At 41.5% G+C, this 23,225-nt stretch overlaps 1 protein-coding gene across 1 annotated transcript in view; it reads left to right on the plus strand.

Annotated features, from left to right (window-relative positions):
* The first annotated feature begins 13,302 nt into the window (after nt 1-13,302).
* Nucleotides 13,303-23,225, plus strand: part of PRDM1 (PR/SET domain 1) — a 102,020-nt gene continuing 92,097 nt past the window's right edge. The window contains exon 1 of the mRNA XM_087865349.1: nt 13,303-13,360. The gene's annotated coding sequence lies outside the window, so the exon portion shown is untranslated. The remainder of the gene's footprint in view (nt 13,361-23,225) is intronic.

Below are 23,225 nucleotides of genomic sequence, written 5' to 3' on the forward strand. Positions count from 1 at the left end.
TCAACTCTTGGACGACCTGGTCTAAGGACGTTAAACACTGTAGATAGCTAAATTTCATACCTGCTGAGGCAATGTAGGCAAAATCTTTTCTTAAAAAAAATATGACCTTAAATTTCCATCAGAAGTTTCAAAAAAGGAGCCCCTTACTGTTGCAAGTGACCTCCCAGGACTATGCTTCTCTGGCAGTACCTGGCTTCCTGAATTATGCAGAAACTCTTCAGCTTGCATTCTATACACAGGGTGACACTAGAATCTGCATCTCAGGGGGCTGTTACCAGGATTAAATGAGATCATATGGACAAAGTGTTTAACACTGTGTCTGGGAGCAGCAGGCACACAAGGCAGTTCTTTTTAGCACTCCCTGCACCCCTTGCAGTCCCTAGAAAGAGTACATTTTCAGTAAACATTTGTTGAATAAATAAGTTGAATTGCATAAGGAGAATAAGTTATTCAATATTTCTGAACAAAGAGGTTCTCCCTTAACTTGGTAATATAACTTGTCAAGGATTTTAATACAGAGTGTGAATCTATAGAATGCCCCAACACAGAATTTTAAAATCAAATAACTCAATTTAGAAAACTTAACAGGAAGAGCTAATAAAGGAAAGGTCGATTTATTCAGATGAATCAAAGATGAATCTGAGATGTAATCATGTTTTATTTGTACAGGTCATTTACCCTAGAATCAAAGCACTCACCACATATCTCATTAACCCTTACAACACCCCCAGGAGGCAGGTAGATGTCTAAGATGCTCCCCTTGTTACTGATGGAGAGAGAGCCTGAGGCCCAGGACACTGAAGCGACTTGTCAGAGGCCACATCAAGTGGTGAGTAATGAAGCAAGAAACGGAACTAAATTCTAGCCTTTATCCTGGGGCGCATTACTATGTTTTACCATGAGGTTGCCAAACATCTCAATTACTTTTTACTCTAAATTCATTTAAAAATAAGCCCTCCCCCCTTTTTTAAATCAGCCAAGAGTACAAGATGCAATAACTAAGACAGAAAAAACACAGATCAGCTGGGGGTTTTGTTTGTTTTGCATTAATAGTTCTATGATATCAGTTAACTTCTACGGAAGAAAACTGAAGCAAATACTGGTTCAAAAACAAACGTCTGCAGAAAGCAAATCACTACATTTTAGGGCAATTAATATGATTTCTAATTTGCAACTGAAAAGCGGGTGGGGGGGCCGAGAGGGGGGGAGCGGCGAGGGTGGGAAGTCGGTTGTGAGTTTCCAAACAGAACTATAGAGGTTGAGCTTACTTCTTCATTGACTTTCCTATGATTCTACCCAGGGGTGGTGGGTAAACCAATTCTTTTTAATTGACTCACTTGGACAGGGATTACCAGAATTTTCAGGTATTTTAATCTCCAAATTTTCCCAGAAACCCTCAGGATGAATGGTTATGATTTTACTATCTCTTGACTAAAAATAACACACATAACCACAAAATGACCAAAAGCTCCAATGAATTCGGTGACATCCGCAATGAATTTGTGCTCAGTAGCCTCTTTATTTCTCCCTACATTTAAAAACTGTGGCGCAGCGAAGGCCTGGTGGGCGGACGGGTTCCCGGGAGCAACCAAGCAGCCCGGGGGCAAGAACCGAATCCGGAGGCAAGGGCAGAGGGCAGGGAGCCTGGATTCCACATCCTCTCTATCTCCGCAAGGATTGAGAAAAACGGGCTCACAGAGTGAACCTCTCCGCCTCCCAGTCGTTTCCTGGTTTTTTAAGCATAGAAACAAGGAGATCGACGAGCGAGATGCGAGAGCCCTAAACGCCGGGCACGCCACGGCCCCTGCGCCCCGCCCTCCCTGGGCCAGGAGCGCGCGTTCCCCAGGGCTCGGTGCCCAACTGCCCGGCATAGACCCGGGCGCCCGGCCGGGTACAGTCGGGTTCTCGGTTCCCAGAGTCGGAGTTCCAGTTTCTAGTTTCCTTATCGACACGATTTCTCCCTCGGGGTCTTCCAAGGGGATCAGAGGGTGGAGGAGCCCCTGGCCGGGGAAACCCGCTACCGCTCAGAGCTCGATCTGTCGGGCCTTTGGTGGCTCACCCACGTCCCACGGACCGCTGCTTATCACCACGCAGAAAATTCGAGTTATTTGAGCAGCAGCAGGAACTTTGGAGGGAGGCCATTTTTGAAGAGGCTTCTCTGCTGGGCAGAGTACAGTGATGGGCAGACTGGGCGGACTGTTGGTCACGTATCAGGCCCGCGCTGGCGCCGGGGCGGCTGGCTATAGCCAGGACCCACCTGGGGCCGTGGAAACTCTAAAGGGACATTTTGTTCGAGGCAGCCTCTGGCCACCTTTCAACCTTAACAACCTTTTGGGGTCCAGGCTTACTAAACCTGACTGATACTGCCATCAGCCCTCTTCTCCTTTATCCCAAAGATGGTTGGGCCTCAGGCCCTGGAACCAGATTGTGTGGATTCTGTCCTTAGCTCCACCATTTTTCAGCTGCTGTGTGACCCTGAGCAAGTTACTTAACCTCACTGGTCTTCACTTTCTCTATTAGTGAAAGGAAATGAGAACACCACCAACCTGAGTTCTGTTGTGAGAATAGTATGAGATATGCATTTGAACTGTTCTGGCACAAGGACCTGTTCAGTTAATGTAACAGGCAGCTTTGGCAGAATTAAATAAGTTCGGTATGAGGACTCATTCAATCAAGAAGAATTTACTGACAGCGCCTCTGTGTGCCAGCACCTGCCCTAGGAACTAGAAAGAAATCAGGGAATATAATAGATAACAATGCTGTCCCCTCGGAGCTCACATGGGTAGAGGAGGTGGGGGGAGTTACTTAGCAAACCTAGTGTGTCTCACAGTGAGAACTGGCAGTGGGGCCCAGTTGCCAATCTAAACAGAGTGGACAGCTGCTCGAGCCAGAGAAAGGAGGAGCCATGGGAGAAACTGGGCCAGCCAGAGGGAAGAGCAGGATGAACCCACTGGTCAAGTTCCCTAACTAAATACTATTATCTCACCTCCACTCCCTGACACTCCCCACCCCCCATCCAGTGAGCCCTCCGCTGGGAGACCTGCGTAAGGATAAGGCTGGGGAGCTGAAGGGAAACGACAGTTCTAACACTACTTCCAGCCCCTGAGGTTTAAGTTAAGTGCCCCTTCCTCCATTCCACCCCATACCTGGCAGCCCATCTTTTTACATCTTCAGAAGAATTTCTGTGATAGAATCATAAAAAGGGATAACTCACATTCTCTTGAGGAATCTAATTTCCCCTTCCTTCTTTCCTTGGAAGACGACCAGGACAGTATGTAATGACGCTGACACAAACCAAGCAAAAAAGTGGATTTTTCTCCCTCCGCTGTCAGCAGTAACACAGACCACACACTTCCAAGGCACTATACAAAGAAATATCAACAACAAAGAAAAGATTTCAGAGTGCTACATTCTTATTTACATTGTACCACTACATATAAAGAAATGACTTCTAAAAAGTAAAGTATAAGACATATGTATATGCACGATTCAAAGTCTGACTCGCATATCCACTATCAATACGACATATCCGTAAAAATCACTACCACTTATTGTGTTTTTCTTATGCATTTAGTGTTTTATATGTATCTACTTTTGTAATAACATTGATAACCCTGTAAGGCAGTATCTACCATCATTTTACAGATGAGAAAACGGAGTTTTAGAGCAGTTAAATAACTTAGCCAAGATCACAGAGCTAGTATACAGTGGAGCTACTCCCTTGCTCCCATATTATTGTGAGTTCATTCATAATAAAACAAATATTTGCTGAGTGCCTTCCATGGGCCAGGCACTGTTCTATGCACTGGAGATACAGCAATTTTAAACAATCCTTACCCTCATATATATTATTTACATTCTTGTGGAAGGACAGAAGCAATAAGTGGGCAAAAGTAAACTGAGTATATAAGTTAAGTACCATGGAAATAATTAAGCAGGGAAAAAGAAAAAGGCAGGGATGGGGTTACAATGTTAAACAGGTGGTGGGGGAGGGAGAACTTTACACAAAAGAGGGTATACCAGGAAAAAGCAGAGGAAAACTAAGCCAGGGGGAGTGGGGAGTGGAGTGCTCCAGTCAGAGGGACTGGCAAGTGCAAAGACCATAAGGCAGGACTAATAACCCTGGCTGAAGGGGAGGGGACTTGGGCGAGTAGAAGGGTCAGAGGTGGAGTGGTCACTCGGGAATGTAGGCTGAAGGATTTAGACTATGATCCTCAGTGAGGTGGAGAGTCACTGGGGGTTCTAAGCTCCTTTATAGAACAGGATTACTCTGGCTAGACCGAGATCACAGAGTACACTCTCAGGGAGCAACGTAGAAACATGGAGACTACTTAAGAGGGCATCATAATAACCTAAGGGAGAAATGATGGTGTAGGCCCAAGTAGTAGTGGCAGATGTCATAAGGAACAGTCAGATTCTGGATATACACAGAAGCATTTTCCAGTAGGCACCATTTGGAATGTGAAAGTTAGAGGAGTCAAGAGTGGCCTCAAAGTTATTGGCCTGAGCACCTCCTGAAAAAAAAGGTGGTTTGCTCTTAATGTAAAGGGGAACACTGTGGATAGAGTGGGTTTGGAGGCAAAGCTAAACAAGTTAAATTTGAGCATCTTTTAGACATTTGAGGGGACAGATATCCAGCAGGCAGCTGAATAAACAAAACTGGAGGTTGGGGTTTAGAGAAGTTCAGGCTGGAAACATATATATATATATATGTATATATATATATACATATATATATATATATATGTATATATATATATACTTTTTTTTTAATTGGGGGTGGGGGAAGGGCTGCCAGGCTCTAGGTGCTGGTGACTGCAAGACGTCACTAAGGGGTGAAGGTAGGTGAGAAGACGTTGAGAACCGGCCCGCTGTGCTCCCACGTTTCTCACTTCATCGGGACTGAAGAAGGAGAGCACAGCCTTGGCACTTGCGTTAACTGTTCCTTCCACGGTAATCCTTTTCACCGGAGGCCGCTGGGATAAAGCAAAAGCCTGGTGTGCCACGTTTAGCAGGACAGGGCTGCCGCAAGTTCCAGTGCCACGGCCCCAGGGAAGCCATTTAATGTCTCTGGCTGTCTTTCCGTAAAATGGGGATACTAGCACCCCCAGTAAGGGTACTGAGTAGTAATCTGGGTTCGGTGAGAGAAAAGAGCCCATCAAACTGACTCTGGCTCCTCAGAGCTTCCCCCAGCGCTTTACGTCCCATTTACCTCCATACGTTGTGCTATGTTTGCATATCTTCACATAGGCTCCCCAGAGCCACGCTGGCGCAAGCTAGGTGTTCAGGGACGGCACGAAGGAAGCCAAGGATCGGCAGTGGGCTCCCCGGACAGGAGCGAGCCCTGTCAGGCGTCCCGCCTGGGGGGAGGGCTGGGGCGCCCAGACAGCCCCGCGCCCCGCAGCGCAACCCCTCCCCCCCTCCCCGCCACAAGCCAGCGCGCCGGCTCCTTCCCGCGGACTGGGCGGGGAGGGGCCTCGCCGGCGCCTCGAAGAGGCGAGCCGAGGGGAGCGGGCCGCGGGGCTGCAGCGCGAGAGCTCCGGGACGCTGGAAGGCGCGGCGCTGCGCCCGTGCGGCGGGGACGCGGGTCTCGGCGCTGGGGGCGAGGGGGCCGCCCGCCCTCCTGGGAAGCGGCGGGACCGCTGCACCGCCGCCTCGCCTGCCCCGTCCTCGGAAACGCACCGGTTCGCGGCTCCCTGCGTTCTATTTTTTTTTTTTTTAAGAGGTATTCCTTTTCCCCTCTACTGCCGTCCCTCACATGTCTGAAGGAAAGGGGAACCCCAGTAGCCCGTGGACGGGTCATCCAAGGAAGACCATTGTAAGGCCCTCTCGGATCTGGAGAGGGTTGATTGTTCTGTGAGAAACAGCCCAGACGCCCAGAACCTGGCGGCGCCGGTCTCCCCGGGACGAGGACGCCCCGGGGAGAACCCAAAGCCCTGGGACCAACTTTCCCGTGTCCGCGGGTGAAATCCTGAGGGCTCTTGCTGAAGATTTCACAGGTTATTGTAGAAATTCATTCACTCGAATTTGCAAGGCATCTTTTCAGTACTTTCCGGCAAACAGGGCCTAGCAAGATCCCAGTCCGGCAACAATGGAGGAATTAATCTGGATGTTATGTTTCCTAACCTTTGGGAGGTCATCGATCTCTTCAAAATTGAACGCAAGCTATGGACACTGGCCCCCAAACACAGGACACTTTGGGATGCCTGTTTGACGTTTTGGGAACACACCCCCACTCACCGCCACACACGCACACACACCTTCTCTGTTTCACCTGGAGCCCCGAATAAGAACCGATGCCTGACAGAAAGTACACACCAGCTCTGTGATCTCTACAGGGGAAAAACAAAAACAAAACGTCCAGTTGATTTCACAGGGCTTGTTTGGGTGCTTTTTTGTTTTTGTTTTTGTTTTTTGTTTTTTTGTTTTTTGTTTTCTCTCAGTAACAAGTGGACAACGGTTAATCAAGTGATCAAATGAGTTTGGTGGATATGAAAGGACGCAGGCCTCCTGGGAAAGGAAAGATGCAATTAGAATGGAATCATTCCCTTGGGTTGTCCTGGCCTCTCTAAACCACCAACAAAAATGTAATTAGGGCAAAAATGTTTGGGAAGGAAGTTAGCAAACAGGGAAGGTTTCCTTAGACATAATGATGACAGTTCTGTAATTTTGTTATTCTATTAACCAAAAAATTCCTATGTTATCAGCCAAAAACTTTTGATGGCCTCAGAGAAACAGTACATGCGCTGGCGGTTTTTTTTTTGGGGGGGGGCGACAATGCCATACATACTGTTCCAAGGACAGCAGCTCTCCACCATTTAACTAGCCTGTTGGTGGTGTTTTTGTGTAATAATGGAGGATAACATATCTGTCTTATTTTATTTCACCAGATGGAGTAAATGCAACAATATTTGAAAAAAAAAACATTTCCTGTCTTTTTGTTCTTAACATAAAAAAATATTTTATTGCTATTTTTTTTTCAGCATATTTTCTCCTCCTCTGGGGCACTTTTTAAAGCCTCAAAGCACATATTTGCCAGGACTCTTTGGATTCTCACAATATTCCTAACTCTTTCTATAACCAAGACTTGCTGGACCTGGTCCATTAGGGAAACTTGCGTTTTACAAGCTGTAGATGATAACTGCAATAGCGAAGCTTTTTTTTCTTTTTCTTTTTTTCCCCTTTTTTTAAGGGAAAATTTCAAACTTAAAACACTTAGTATTTATGGGCAATTGCTTTTTCTTTTATTACCCATTTAACCATGTCTTTTCTTTGACGCTCATCCAGAGGGACTCTCATCATCCATGGCTAGATCAGAGAAGCCAAAAGGAAAGGTCTTCATCATCTCTAATCTCCATCTCTCACCTCCCTCCAAAGCAGTTTGCAATAAAGAGAACTCACTCCCACATCCTGATCCCTGCTCTTCTTTGATCTTCCCCATCATTTTCTTATTAAAAACAACTGCTTGCTTGCCACCACCACCAGTTTCAAGTTGTCTGAATAACTATTTTCATGCTTAATTTTTAATTTTAAAAATTGAGTCATATATTAGAGTTATTATGCAGAATTTATCCCCACATGAAAAATAGGGGAAATCTATAGAGAACAACCTATTAATTTTCCAACAGTTTGAAAGCACTAAAATGCTACTTTCTGAATATGGGTCTCTGGTTTTCCAGCCTGGCTTCTTCCTGTCTCAGTCACACCACCTGTCATGGTTTCCTGGATTATTTCACCCATTGAACAGTAACTGAAAGTGAGTAAATATTAAATTTCATTTCTACCAACATAATATAAAAATTTGCATTCGGTAACAAGTTACCAAACTCCAGCCAATGATGCAATATACCACCAAATTCCAGTGGAACAAAATAATTTGAATAAGCCCTCAGATTCCATAGTTTGGGAATTTATTAACTACTGAAACACATTGCATGACTTCTCCACAAATGAATGAGTCAAATAACTTATCAAATAAAAAAATTTAAACGAAGGTTAAAAAGTTTATGCTTTAGGTTTTATGCACAAAGACTGTAATCCAGTTTGGGAAAGGGGCATTAACATTAGCCAAAGTTGAAAAAAAAGATGAATACAGCAAGATTCTTTGGATTTTTGTATAATACCTAACACCTTATACAAGTCCATAAGGGATTCTGTTATTCACAGCTAAACATATCTCCCCTTTCTGAATTTCAGTGTCCCTAAGGCTAATGGTACATTCCACTTGGAATTATCTTCTTCCAGGAAATTTGCTTTCATTCTACAGCTTTCTCCGATCGGACGGCTGGGTCAGAAGCCGCGGCTACACTTGCCTTAGTGACACTTTGCCCTTTCCTCCATCAGATCACTGGCTACACATTACTGTCCTTGCTTATACAATTATGAGTCTTCTCTGCTATAGTGTAAGCTGCACAAGGGAAGGGACTACATGTCTGTTCAGTATTGTATTCTAAGTACCTGGCACACAGTGGATACTTATTAAATATTTAATGAATTAATAAACAGTAGAACTGATCATTTGTTTAAGCTCAGGAAAACCAAGTGCAAGAAACAAAACCAGAAATAAATTCATTCCATCCCATCTTTCATTCAGTCTAGTGAGGAAGCCTCATGAATGAAAAGAATGCAGCGCAGCAATTGGCCAGACACCTGAGTTTGAAACCCAGCTCAGATACTTATGGTCGTGTGACGTGATAAATTACTTAACCTCTCTGAATCTCATTTCCTCTTCTGTAAAATAGGTATAATAAAGCCCACTTTGTAGGGTGTTTCAAGAATTTATAAACATATATAAAAAACATATGTAGCAAACTATAAACAATTATCGTTATGTATTCCTGAAGTGTTTACATGCCTGCTAATGAGCACTGAAGATACAAAGATGAATAAACCAAAATCCTTCCTCAAGACCCAAGTCTTGTAAGTAATATGGCAAATGCAGTAACAGAGACAATCAAAAAGAATTACAGGAGCAATTCGGCTAGAGAGAGGTACAATCCAAACAGAAGGGAGCATATGATTAGAACACAAGGTCTAAACACTATGGCTTGTGGGGGTGACCACAAGTAGTTGGTTTCCCATTTAATGCAAAGTAAGCCTCCAACTTACTACAATGGCTGATGAGAACCTGTCTAAAAGCACACTCACACACCCTGTTTTCTCTCTGACCTCATCTACTACTCCCTCTGCTCTCTCCTCTGCTTGATGATCAAGCACACTCCCATCTTAGGACTTTGCACTGGCTCTTCCCTCTGCCTAGGTTTTCTTCCTCTGTTTATCTACGTAGCTCACTGTCTCACCTTCTTTGGAGTGTCTGCTTAAATCTCACCTTTTCAATAGACAACCTTGATCAGACAATCTAAAATTCTGCTCCCCCTAGAGCCTGTAAAATGTGCTTATTTATTGTGTTTTTTGTTTACTGATAGCACCCATCCCCGTCCATATAAGCTCTATGAAGGCAAAGATACTAGTTTTGTTCCCCAAGGTATGCTAAGTGCCTAGGACAGTGCCTGGCACTTAGCAGTGTTAAACAAATGAAAGGAAGTGTAGTTGGAATGTGAAGTCAGGACAGGAAGTGGAGAGAAGGGAAGCTGGAGAGATGTATGAGGCTCTGAATGCTGTGGTGAAGAGCTTAGATTTTTATCTGGTAAGTAAGGGGAAGCCATTAAAGGTGAGTGGCATGTTCAGATCTACTTTTTAGATAAGTCACTCAGGGAAAGGATTTGAAGGGAATGATAATGGCAGAACCTTACAGTTAAGAGGCTGCAGTGAGGTCTCAAATATGGAGAAGGACAGGGGCAGTAGAAGTGATGAGTTCGGCTCCATATAAACCCATAAATAGCAGATCCAATGTCATTTGTAGAAGAGGAAATCTGGAGCTCCAGAGAGAGGTTTAGACCAGAGATATTCTTCCTGCCTAGTGATAATTATATTAATGTTAAAAGGAAAACTACTTTAATTTCCAACATCCAAACTGACTTCCAAAACCAGGAGAAATCAAAACACAGTAATGTTTCTTATAAGATTTATATATACAGATATATGATTTTCCCCCAGATAGCAAAAAAAAAAAAAAAAAGTGATTTTTTTTTTTCATTATTTAATTGATTCTTACTCCAGACTTCACTTTTTGTTAGGAGATTTTTAGCTAACTGCCCAGAGAAAATAATAATCTCTCCCCCCCCCTCCAAAAAAGTTACCATGTTTGGTTGTGAAATAACTAGTGGTAAAGTACAAAGAACATACCCTTTCATTTTGTAAAAGTATAAGGGGGAAGTTAAGGAAATTCAAAGGCGATATTATATATTCAAAACAAATTTGAGGAAATACTTTCAAAATGACATGTAATTAGTTAGTGGAAGTTACTATCACAACATACGATTGAAGCAAATTGCTTTATGAGCTTTCCCTTCTCCCTAATCAAACCTCTATATAAATATAAAGCATGGAAGTATGGACAACACTGTATAGTTACTGAAAATTACAAGTAGGAGGAAGTGTAAATTGTTTCACTTCAATAACAATAACAATACCAATAATAATAATGTATTGAGCATTTACCTTGCGCCAGCCACTGTGCTAGGCAACTGTCCAAGCTTTACCTGGTTTCCTCTTGCCCTGTGAAAGAAACAGATGACAAAACAAAAAACAGAGCTTAGACAGTTGAGCAACTTGCTAAAGGTCACTTTGCTATCAATGGAGACATCTTTTAAGGAAAGGGAAATTTTTTTTCTTTCTAAAATCCAATACTGTTGCAACTTGCCCAGACCTGATGGGCACTATGAGGGCACTGTATGTGAGACAGTCTGACTGGTTCCCAGAATCTAGGAGGTCAGACACTCTGAAATAGGTAATATGTGTAATAACCTTGCTCAATAAAGGACCAAAGGAATGGGCTGTTTGTTGACCTGTGAACTGTTTCCATGGCATTACTAGTAATAGAACTGTTTTCAATATTCTGAAATATTTTCTTTCTAAAGGTGAACTTATTATTTAGAACTACAGGAGAATGTTTTTAAGGCAATAGACAATAACTGGCCACGATAACAGATAGTAAGTGAGAGTAGAAGGTAAGTGCCCAAATACACACATTGTACTGTTAGCTGGGCCTGGTTTCACGAAGTCACTAGCTCGTTCTGGAATTAGGAGTTAGCACAGAGCCCTCTTCCTACACTTTTGCTGAACTGATTCCAGTCAAGTTACCACGGATTGGAGATGAGACAGAAGCCATGGTCAGTTTTTTTCAAAGGAGTGTAGTTTCTTAGTTTGCGTAAGGAGCTAGCTTTGGTAGCCCTTTACCTGCTTTAACCAAATAATATACGTGGAGGGCTTTCCTTCTCAAAACCGAATTACCAAGTCAGTGCTGAGAAGGTGAAGCCCCAACTGCTTTCTACTTTTGATCGCGTTTTTAGCCGCTCTTGTAGATCTGCAAACTCAGTTTTACTCTTGTAAAGCGGGAAACACCAGTTTCCCAGTCCTTTCTTTCCCGGACAGCAGTACCTCACCATAAGCAAGTGCAACCCTTATTTCTTTAGAATGCCTCACTTTTGTTCCTCAAAAATCCTAAGAGAAAAAAAAAAAAAAAACCCACGCCATCGCTTGGGTGTGAACCCCCAGCGCAAAAAGTGAAAGTGGGCGCGAGGCCCGGGCCGCTGCTGCCGAGCGCGCGCCAGGGATGGGGGCGGGGCCCCAGGACGTAGCGCCCGTCACGTGACATGAGGCAGTCCAATCCGAGCGGCGACCCGCGGCTCGCGCCCTGGCTGGGCCTGGGAAGCTCTCCTCTGTCAATGAAAGTTGTCATTTAGGCTGTTGCCGCCTAAACGTGGGGTAGAGAGGGCTTTGCACCCCCTTCCGCTAACGGTCCCCCTTTGCCTGTACACATTCAGAGTCAGACATCCCTTACTCGGGGCTTCTGGGCACCGTGCACAATCACTGTCTTCAGCCGCTACCTACTTAAATGGGCGGGAAAGAGCGTTGGCTTTTAGATGTGTGTCTCCAGGTGGGCTCGGGAAAGTTCCGGGCCTGTTTTGTCCGGTTTGTTTGCTGGGGAGGGAGCTGGGGCTGTTCGCCTCCTTCCTCTAAAGCAGAAGGACAAAGTGATGATTAGAGGGAGTCCGAAGCCTTGGGGGCCCACCACGCGAACGGAGACACGGAGCCCGGGTGTCGCCACCTTTCCCTCTTTGACAAAGGGGACCGGTGAGCCCCAGGAAAACAGGGCAGACAGATGCAGACGTCAACCCTTCTTTTACAATATTTCAAATGACTTTAAATCTTTTCTCCACTGAAGTCTTAATGCTTAATTCAGTCTCAAAGAATTTAAAAGAACCGAAGTCCCAAGTTAAAGTTTTGCTCTTTCACAGATTTCTGGGAGGCTTAACTGAAGCTCCCCGGTTTTTACCCCCAATATCCACCACGAAACAAAAGCTGGCTTTCCTAAACTCAATAACAATAGAACTGATTTAATCCACCCCTAGGTTGGCAACCCCCACCCCGAAGCCCTCCTTCACACTCCAACCTGCCCCTAGGTATGTTTGTGTAATCAGAGACTGATTGTAGCTGCTTTGCCATTTTCTCCCCGGGAAAGCTTAAAGTTTGCATTCATTGAAGTTGCTTGTTTTTTAGGTTTATCTAGGCGAGCAGAGAAGATGCCACTCGGAAAATAGCTGGGTTTCCTGCTCGACGTCTTCAGGAGAGGGCTGAGCTGTGCAGGTGTGCGGATTATGATCTTAATGAGAAGGGTGACGTTGGAAGGTCTTTAAAACGTTACGTTTGCGATTTGGGGAAATAAATTTTCAAAGAACCAAGCTACGACGGCAAAAAAAAAAAAAAAATGGGGGGCGGCTAGGAATTTAGTGAAGAGAATCGAGACCAGGTTTAGGGATAGTAAGAAGAGTGATTTGGTGTTCTTCCATTGCTTAATCTGTCAACGCTGGCAACGCTGATAGTTATCTCTCTGGCAGTAATTATTCGGTATTTTAAAACGGGGTAGAAAGATAGAACTTAGGAGTGATCATTACAGTTTGTTTGAAGGATAGAATTCCGTGTCGCCGACTTGTAAGGGTAAATAAAACGCAGAATCGGATACACCTTATTTTTGGAATGTTACCTTTATATGTTTTCCTAATTTATGAAATGTGAAGAGAAGCAAGGATGTCTATGTTGGCTAAACCAAGGGCAGGAGCATTTATTACTGTCCAGTCACGTAAAGGCTGCGCTCAAAGTTTTAAAAAGTGCCGGAACGGTGGCGACGGAGGCGAGGGGCGGGAGCGGCTCTGGGGATGGGGCGCTCAGCTGGCCGGTGGGGGACGTGGTTAGGAGTAGACCGTCCACTGGAGACGCCGTGGGAGGCCAGGGGATCGAGGTAAGAGGCCGCTAAAGGGAGGGTCCGGCTCGGGACAGGCTCTCCCCCAAGGTCACTGTTGAAGAAGCAATTTCCACAGTGAATTCCATTGAGCTCAGAGTGCATGCAACTAAGGGCTCTCGACTGGACTACATTAGCCTAAATTGCGTAATTAAAAAAAAAAAATCCTGCAGCGGCGCTTCCGCTGGGAGACTAGCGGGGACGTGTGACAGAGCGGAGATAACTTCTCGATTACGCACCTTTTTCTCCGAACTCCTCTATATAAAGTCGCTCACCCAAAAAAAGGGGTGGTGGTGGTGGTGGTAATTGCCAAAATGTTGTGTTCTTTTGGACAAGATGAGAAGAAAAGAATTGGGGATCCTGACATCAGGTCGAGAGAACTTTCGAAATAGGTTTAGAGTTCGTCATTTTGTCTTGAGGTCCGCTGGTTTCCAGGAAAAGGGACTGTGAAGGACGAGCTTCCAGGGAAATCCTTTCCCCAATAGCCCTGCGGTTACAAGCCCGGTCCTGCTCGTAACTCCCTAAGCGTGGCTTTCTTGGAGCAGCCCTGGCGGCACGGGCGGCTGAGTGTATGAACTGCAAGAAAATCTCGGCGCGTGGGTCTGAGACCGCTTAGGGCAGGCACAGACGCCGCCGCCTCCGCGCAGGACCCGGGGCTGGCGCGGAGCGCGCCCCTGGGACTCCGGGTCGCGCCGTTCGCCCCAGTGGGGTGACAGTGGGCTTGTCGCAGAAGCCTCTGCAGACTCGGAGCGTCCCGACGGCTTGCTTTTTTTGGTCGGGAGAGAGGAGGGCCCCTTGTCGAGAGGATTAGAGTGCGCTTTTTCTCCCTCCTAGCACACCGCCTAACTCCTGGCAGACGCGCACTTCCCCCTTCCCGGTTTTGAAAGCCAGGGAGATGAGTCAAACTCGAATGCTGCGGAATGGCAATCAGAGCTTCGCGCCCAGTCTCATCCTCCTTTCACCACCTCCCTGCCCCACCTTCTTTTAGGTCCTCGGTTCCAGGCGAGTGTATACGTTAGGCTTGGGCAGAAGAGGCTCTCGGGCAGGTGCCATCTGGAGGCATCTACCCGGTGTTGTCACGTTCTCCTTTGGGGTCAATGAACTACCGACTGCCTCTCCCTTTGATCACCTGGCTGGGGGCTTGTTAACCCGGCGGTCTCGGCACTTTTAGGGACGGTCCCCATAAGGGTTTTTTTTTTTTTTTTTTCCTTTTCTTTTCGGAGGTTTCTAGGGGGAAAAAATTTTTTTTAAGTTTTAAACGTTTTGATGTATATAGAAACGAAAAACAAAATTTCAAAACGGGAGGGGAGACCAAAAGGGAAAAATTTGCCCTGGAGTTGCTTTTACTTAGCAGTGTTTGCTGAAACTACCACTGTGCAGGATAGAGGAAGAGCGTTTCAAGAGAACTGGTTAAGTAAAACCTTTAGCTGTAACTTAGTAAGAAACACACAAGCGAGAAAAATAATAAAATGCACAGTAGATACACCATACAGCTGATTTGAGAAGCGCTGCTCCCCCTGAAAGCCTTGCAGAGACAAATTATTTGGTTATTTTTGCAGTATTACATCTCCCTTTGAATTAAACTTTTTTCCCCTCCCATCAGCCAACTAGATTTGGTTCCTTAATTACCAAGCACAATGAAGATTCTAACAGATGTAGTCAGCCACAGACTCTGAGCCAAAATAATAAGTATAATTAATTTTAGGGGACATCTTTAGTTTATAAGGCCTGAAATTAAAATATGATGTTTTTCAACATTGTGGTACAAAAACACAGGGAAACATATTTGTTCCAGAGTCTTGTAGTGACACTATTTCCTTCCTCTGTGTTGAAAAAGGCTTTCAGTATGATATGGCCCCCATCCTCTCACTCCAATACCTCTTTACCCAAACTTGATTTCTTTCTAGTCAAAAATGTCTTAGGAAATTCTATTTTAAAAATATTTCCTGATTTTAACAAGTCAGCAAGACAAGGTGAAATCATTTAAATACTACATGGTCTTGGACAGATCACACACATCTTTTTCTTATACTCTCAGTGTTATAAAGAATATACTTAAACAGCTATTCATTTAAATATGGTTCTTAAATGTGCATAGTTTAATCTGAATAAATATTGCCAAACTTCAGGCACACTGAATTATTAGCATAAAGGTCAAATTATCTATAATAATTGTCAAATAAATGTGATAGTCTCTGGTTCTGCTTGGTAAAGTTAAAGTTAATTAGTGATTGATCATGTCTAAATTGAATACACAACATTTAGACAAATTATTAAGTGAGAAGTCCAAATATATCCAGTTCATAATTCTTACAGTATCGTGCCTTTTAAATTCTATGTGGTAGGCTAAAGATTTGTCATTGTGAAGTATCTGTTTCCCAAGCACTGGAAAGAAGTGGAAAGTTAACACGTTTTCTATAGCATTCAATGTCTCCCCTGACAAAAAAAAAAAAAGAACAAAACCCTATGGTTTGGACTGTATTTTAACGTATGCCATGTTTTGAAATCATTTGGTTTTAAACAAACTTCAGCCTCTGTGCGAGAACAGATCTTTATGGCTATTTTAAATAAAAGTATTTTAAAACTAAAGACGAAGAAGGGGGAATATTAAACATGAAGTCTACCTTCTTGGGAGTCCGTACCCATTTGAATCTTAGGGCTCATAAGTACATTTTGTCTTATAGTGATAACATCTCTAAGGGTCCACAGGGCTGATATTATCATTTTCTTTTGACAGAGAGGGGACTAGACTCCTGTGTTTCTGACACAAATTAAATGTTGTTTCTGTTAAATAGGCTGTCTCCTGGGTTGGAGTCACATCAGGATTTTGGTTTGCCACAATTAAGTAAATAAGAAAACAAATGCTGGCCTTCCACACGCGGCCACTAATTTCTCTGGTTCTTTGATGACCATAAGATTCCCTCACTTACCTGGCCTGCACTATGCACTCCCCCTATATACATATAGGCTGCTACGGGGCTCTGAGCAGTAAAAATCTCCTTGATGGACAATCTAATTTTAATGACTAATGTGTAGTGAGCACATACTATAAGGGGTGGCCTAAGAAGTGGAAGCTGAGGAACCCAGTGTTTACAAATAAAAATACCTCACAAATAAACATAAGGTACTTTACTTTCCTGGCAAATTCTTTTAATAGCAGTATTTAAAATTTTGTACTAAGCAACTTCTAGCTCTCTGAATTGTTTGTGAGCTTTTTCATGTATCATGGAAAGCCTGAAAGTGTGGGCCAGGATTACCTAGATTTTTTAGTCATTTCTCTCAGTTTATTCTGTCTTTTTTAAATATTGGGATATTTGCTCAATTGACAGTATAATTTTAGTTCTTTCTAAACAAAATTACTTATTTGTTCTTTATACCCAATGACATTTCTTGGTTGAACTTGATTAAGAGTCTCATCGGATTTGGAAAATGATCTAGTCTTGCCTCCTTAACTGGTTCTAGGTTATGATAATGCATTTAGGACTGAAGTTTCCCTAAGTACTGCTATGAGTCCACTTACAAGTCTTTTTTAATGGAAGTAGGTTGGGGAGGTTGTCCTTAGAAAGCTTGTCCTCCTCATATTCACGGAGGTGATTTGGAAGTTTTTTTTTTTTAACCTGTTGAAAATTATAAAATACTTGGAGGCAGTACAAACTACTGGACAATACTGGAAAATAAAAGGAGAGATCTCTGGGATTTGTAATGGGTATCTGGAGGACAGCTTCCAGAATAAGTAAAAAAAAAGGAACATACTGTCTATTTCAGTAGTATTTCACTATTCAGCAGTTAAATATGTTGGTTTCTTGCCCTTTAGAAATGTACCTTAATTCCAAGGAGAGTTTTTTTCTTTCAAGATTTTAGCCACTTTTGCTCTTTTAAATAGTTCTGTAAACAAATTTGCTTGTGTTAGCAGTTGAAGGCTTTGTACACCAAGTGGAATGTCTTTCAACAGTTGCCTGAGTAAAATACGTGTGGGGTTTTCCCTAATGAAATTTTAAATATGGTTCTATGAACTCTAATACAATCTGTGGATAGTCTATGAACAAAAGCATGTGTGTTAAACATTACCACTGCAGAAGAAAAATATTTTCTTTTGACTGGAACACTTTAAACTTTAGTAATGGTGGGGATCATTGCTTTACAGAAAAGATCACTGCATGCAGTATTTTCTTCACATCTGACAATGAGAGTCAGTGTTTTGTAACTAATTCACTTAGTAAAACAGTACTGTATACTCAAGCAGAATTAAAAAGTAAACTGGTTGCTAGAGTTTAGAAATGTTCTATTAGAAAACTATACGCTTTGGTTGATTTCTATTTCATATTAACATATGTAATTATATACTCAAAGAGTTTGAATATATTAATTTTAAGTATTTTCATTACAAATTTAATTTGCATCTGGTTGTGGTTTTCTAACAAGTTTGTTATTACAGATTAACACTGCTGCCTCTCACAGCATTTCACAGTTGAAAAATATCTGTGAATTGTGTTTTGAGTCCATCAAACTGGAAGTTTGTGGCTAAGTAGTAACCCTTTTATCATTTTTTTTAATTAAAAGGATACTTTCAATATAAGAGAAGAGACATACTTAAACATTTTTAGAATACTTTTATTTGATAATAAATATTTTCTGTCTCTAATATAAATTGATCTAAAAATGCAACATTTTGGTTGATAAGACACTGAGACTGTTAACAAACTTATGAGTCAAATGGATACACTGAGAGGTTTCCTTCTGTACTTTCGACAGTTAGTTTTATTTTAATTAGATTTTACCTCTCCCAGGATTGCCGGTCTCAACTGCTTCATAAGTCAGACTCAGGGAAACCAGTACACCTAGTTTAAAATAAAATGACATTAATTCCCAATTTTTCTAAGAACTTCATTCCTTCTCACATCTTTTCTTTGTCACCCCAAGGACTGTTAGTCAACTCTCTAAAAGGAAACTTTTTTTATCATTTATGGCTGGTAGTATCTATCTTTATTGAGTTATTACAAATTAACTGGGCTACAGTTTTGCATGGGGATTTTTAAAAAAATAACACACATATGCTTTTTTATCCAAATTTAGAAATTACATTGTGATCAATCAAAATAAGTGTAGACAAAATTGAGTCCATATGGTTTTTTAAAAAGATTTTATTTATGTATTTTGAGAGAGACATGGGGAGGGGGGGCGGAGAGAAAGTGGGGGGAGAGGCAGAGGGAGAGAGAGAATCTCAACCAGACTCCACACTGAGTGTGGAGCCTGACACTGGGCTCGATCTCATGACCCTATGATCATGACCTGAGAAGAAATCAAAAGCTGGTTGCTTAACTGACTGAGCCACCCAGGTGCCCCAACCCCATAATGCTCTTGTTTGCATTAAACTAAAGCAAGACACCAGCATCTAGAAAGTTTCTGGTTAGTGATTAAGTGGAGCACTGCCCCTTGGAACCAGAGAGAATTGATATCCCAAGTTCACAGCAGATCCAATGCCCTTCCAAACACTTCCCCATTTAGAACTTTTCTCCTCTGTTCTCTCTTCCCAGCTCTGCTCATGAAGATACTGTCTGCTCCTGACAGTCCCATGTAGACTTGATTCCTAGGGAATCTTTTGTTCAGCCAGTAATGCCTGAATATGGGACTTCTATTACATGTGTTGGCACTGCTGTGTCATTTGCCTATCATTCATTCAGTTCTCTCAAACTTGAGTGTCATTGTGGGATGGGCTCAAATATACCAAAGCAGGCCTTCCAATCCTCTGCCCTCAAGTAATAATGGCTCTGCTCAGGGCCTTGAATGCAATAGAAATAGACTTGGACCCAGGGTTTATCAAAAATTTTTATAACCTTTGGAGTTACTTAATTGCAGTGCCTTGGTTTCCCCATTGGTTAAATGTGGAGAGTTGAAATGAAATTAAATTTGAAAAACTGTCCAGCTTAAATCCAAGAGTTTCAGAGTTTTTTTGTTTTCACTGATGTCATTTTTAAGGTAGGGTAAAATATGTGACCTCCTTCACTTGTATATTTCAACTATACCAAAAAGCATAGAGAATAATACAACCAACACCAATCTCCAATCTACTTATCTCTATGTACCTGTCTCCAAGACACATCGAAGCTATCTTTGCTTCAGCTTTTAAAAAGATATACTTTTTATGGTTTTTTTTTTTTTTTTTGAGATTTAATCATATGTTGCTTTGGTCCATTCCATTATCAATGCTGTAGTATTCCATTAATGAACATACCGTCATGAACTTGCCTATTCTGTAATATTTGCTATTTCAAATGATGCCACTGTGAAACTTCCATATATGTCTCCTTGTGCACAGGCTCTCTCTCTAGAATACTATATAGAGATGGAATTGTGGGGTCATAGGCTATCCCTATTTCTAGCTTTAATAACTATCACTAAATTGCTCTCTCTGAATGGTTGCCCTGATTTACAAAGCTACTAGCAGTATGTTAGAGTTCTTTTTCCAACTGTATTGTCACCAACACTTGCTAAGGTCAGACTTACAGATATTTTCCCACTTCAGATGGGTATAAAATGGGGACTGGTTGTTTTAAATTAGATTTAAATTAGATTTCCCTAACTGCTAGTAAGACTGAACATCTTTTCACTGTTAAATGTCTGGCTTTCCTTTGCTATGAATTGCTTGTTCTTATATTTTGCTTGTTTTTTATTTGGGGTGGCTTGTTTTTCTTACTGATTTATCATTCTTTTTTATTCTGAATTCTAATTCCTTATTGGTTATGTTTACTGTAAAAATATTTTCCTGATCTGTGCCTTCACTAGTCATTGTTTATGGTGTCTTTAAACATGCATAAGTTTTATTTATTTTTTTAATTAAGATACAATCAACATATAACATTGTAATAGTTTTAAGTGTACAACATGATGATTTGATATATGTATATATTGTACACTGATCACCACAATAAGCTTAGCTAACATCCATCACCACATATAGTTACAATTCTTCTTCTTGTAATGAGAACTTTTAAGATTTACTCTCTTAACAACTTACAAATATATAATACAGTGTTGTTAACTAGGGTCATCATGTTGTACATTACATTCCCCAGGACTTATTTATCTTGTAATTGGAAGTTTGTACCTTTGACTCCTTCATACATTTCGCTCAACCTCCCCCCAACCAGTCTGTTCTCTGTATCCATGAATTTGTTTTTTCAGATACCTGTATAAGCAAGAGTGTTTTTTTTTAATATAGTGAAATTATATTTATCTTTTCCTTCAAAGTTGTGCTTTTGTCTCTTGTTTAAGAAATTCTTCCTTAGCCTGAAGTCATACATGTATTTACCCATATTTTCCTCTAAGTTTCGTAAAGTTTTTCTTTGTCTTTAATCTACCTAAAATATATTTTTTGGCATGATGTAGAAAACTATTTTTTCTCCCAATGGATATCTAATTGTTCCAGCCCCCATTTTTTAAATGAGTCATCCTTTGCTTATACTTTTTAAAAATGCCACCTCCATCATTTATGAGATGCATAGGTGTATCTGTGTGTCTCTTTTCTTTTCATTAGGCTAACTTTGTACCATTACAGTGGAGTAAAATGCTTTATGTCTTGACATCTGGCAGGATGCATTCCCCAACTATGTTCATCAAAATTGTTTTAGTTATTCTTGGCCCTTTGCTCTTCCATATGGATTTTGGTATCAGTATATATACTTTCTACAAAGTAGAAAAACAGATTATAAAAAATATTTTTTGGTTGCTAATATCCTCAAGTAACTTTCTGTGGAATTTCAAGCTGGAAATACTTATTTAACATTTTCTCTAATTTTTGGATCTTCATTGAAATTCATTATGCAGTTGATACTATCCTAACTTCAAATCTGCTGCTGAGTTTGGCTGTTCTGAACTTTGGTGCTCAAACTGAGTTTGAAAAAGTTAATTTCGTGTAAAAAGAATCAGTTTGACTAAGCTGAAGAGCGTTTGGTGGCAAAAAATGAGGGTTTTTGTTTTCTTAAGTAGCATTTGAATTGAGATGTAGAGGTAAGACCAGGTAATCGCTTTCTTTTCTCCTTTTGTCATTAAGTAGAGATAGAACAATGGGTGTTATTTGAGAGCTGCCCTTCTAACCTTTGCTGCTCTTAAAATGCCTTCAGGTCATTGCAGGTTTCTTAGTGGTGTTTTAATTTTTTAATTTAATGTTTAACTTCAGAGAGAATTGCTTAGAAATATTTACCTTGTAGAGCTGCAGGGAAATGGTTAGATAGTGTTGTCTTTTGGTGACAATAAAGGATTTCATAACGTGTTTATTTTGGGGATTCAGTAAAAATAGAATTGACAAAGTTTTATTTAATTGGAAGTTTACTTTGAATTATTTCGTCCTTAAGACATCTAATATTGGAAATGAATTTTAACATTAAAAAGCAGGCAGATGTCTAGGGCTTTGATTTTTAAAATGTATTCTCCGTTGTACAAACTTCCAGAATACTTTAAATTATCTTCATTGAATATGAATTTGCATCATAGCTGTTTCATAAATATTTTGAGGTTCTGGTTTTTTTTCTCACTTAGCTCCTTACTTTTGTCCAGTAGAAGAAGCAGTGATACTTAAAGCATTCGATTCATTCTCTTCTATGATTCACCATAAATTGGCCTTAGATCCTTCTGTGTGTACCTATAGAGAGTAGTTTCTGGTTCAAAGTCCTGTTTTTTCTCAGTTTCTCATCGATTTTCTGTTGTGACTCTTACTTGGTCAGGTTCTTTAGCTGTGTGTGGCTGAGAGAAAGAAAAGAGCTATCCTCCTTTGGAGTCTTTAGCAGGACTACATATTATGGTGTATGGGCGTTTTTCCTTTATTGTAATACAGTGGTCTTAGACTGTGGTTATTTTTTGTTCTTTCTCTTTTTACGTTAGTTGGTTTATTCTAAGGTTAGTGAAGACTGAGATGTGCCTAGTCAGAGATTTCCTCTACAGGTACAAGCAAGCACATCGGTTGGAATTGAAGACAGCTGTCCACTTATTCATTCACCCATCATGCACGTATATATACATGTTACGAATAGAGTGGCCATAAAATTCATTAGCCATAGCAGGACATTTTTGAGAGTGAAAGGAGGCATTAGGAGCAACAAACAAACTAGGGTCTTCCCTGGCAAACCATGAGGCCCTGACCACTGCCTATCACACTTCCCATAACCAGGAAGTTTTTTAATAACCTAGTTAACTCTTTTAGGATGGGAAAGGAAGGGAAAGAGTTGATTAGAAGGACGGAGGAGGCTTCTGTATAGTAACTGCACCTTTTAATATAAAACAAACACCCAGAGAATCTAGGTTTATTGGGTGCTAAGTGTGCCTGGCTGTAATCTGCTAGTTTCATTAAATTCGCATACCCTGTCTCTGTCCTGCTTTTCCAGAAATTGTATCTCTACTTTGCTTCCTTATTATCCTTAGACATTTTTTGCGGGTGGCGGAGATAAAACTGACATATATCATCATAATAGTTTTAGGTGTACCTTAGACATTTTTAAAAATTACCATTACCTTCTGCATTTCTTTTATTTTGAACCGGCAACATACTTCTGGCCCTACATTGTGTTACTATTTTTCTTATTTTATAGTTACAGTAATTAGATTTCCAGACCATTCTCTAGGCAAATCAGCCTTTTTTTTTTTTTTTTTTTTTTTTACCATTTGAGAGGAAGGCCTCCTAGTAGCCCATGTGCTTTTCATTCCTGTCCAGTGACTGAAGTCATAGGTTTTATATGGGTTTTTGTTTCTGTTTTTGTCTTTTTTGGATTAAACAGAATCTGCAAGGAGCACAGACTTTCACCTCAGATCCGAATCCTGCTAATCTTGGACACGGCAGAACAGCTTTGTGTGCCTGTATTCCAGCGCCATGCTT

The sequence above is a fragment of the Ursus americanus genome, chromosome 11 (assembly GCF_024610735.1).
Source record: "Ursus americanus isolate L20-20 chromosome 11, mUrsAme1.1.p, whole genome shotgun sequence".
Lineage (NCBI taxonomy): Eukaryota > Metazoa > Chordata > Mammalia > Carnivora > Ursidae > Ursus > Ursus americanus.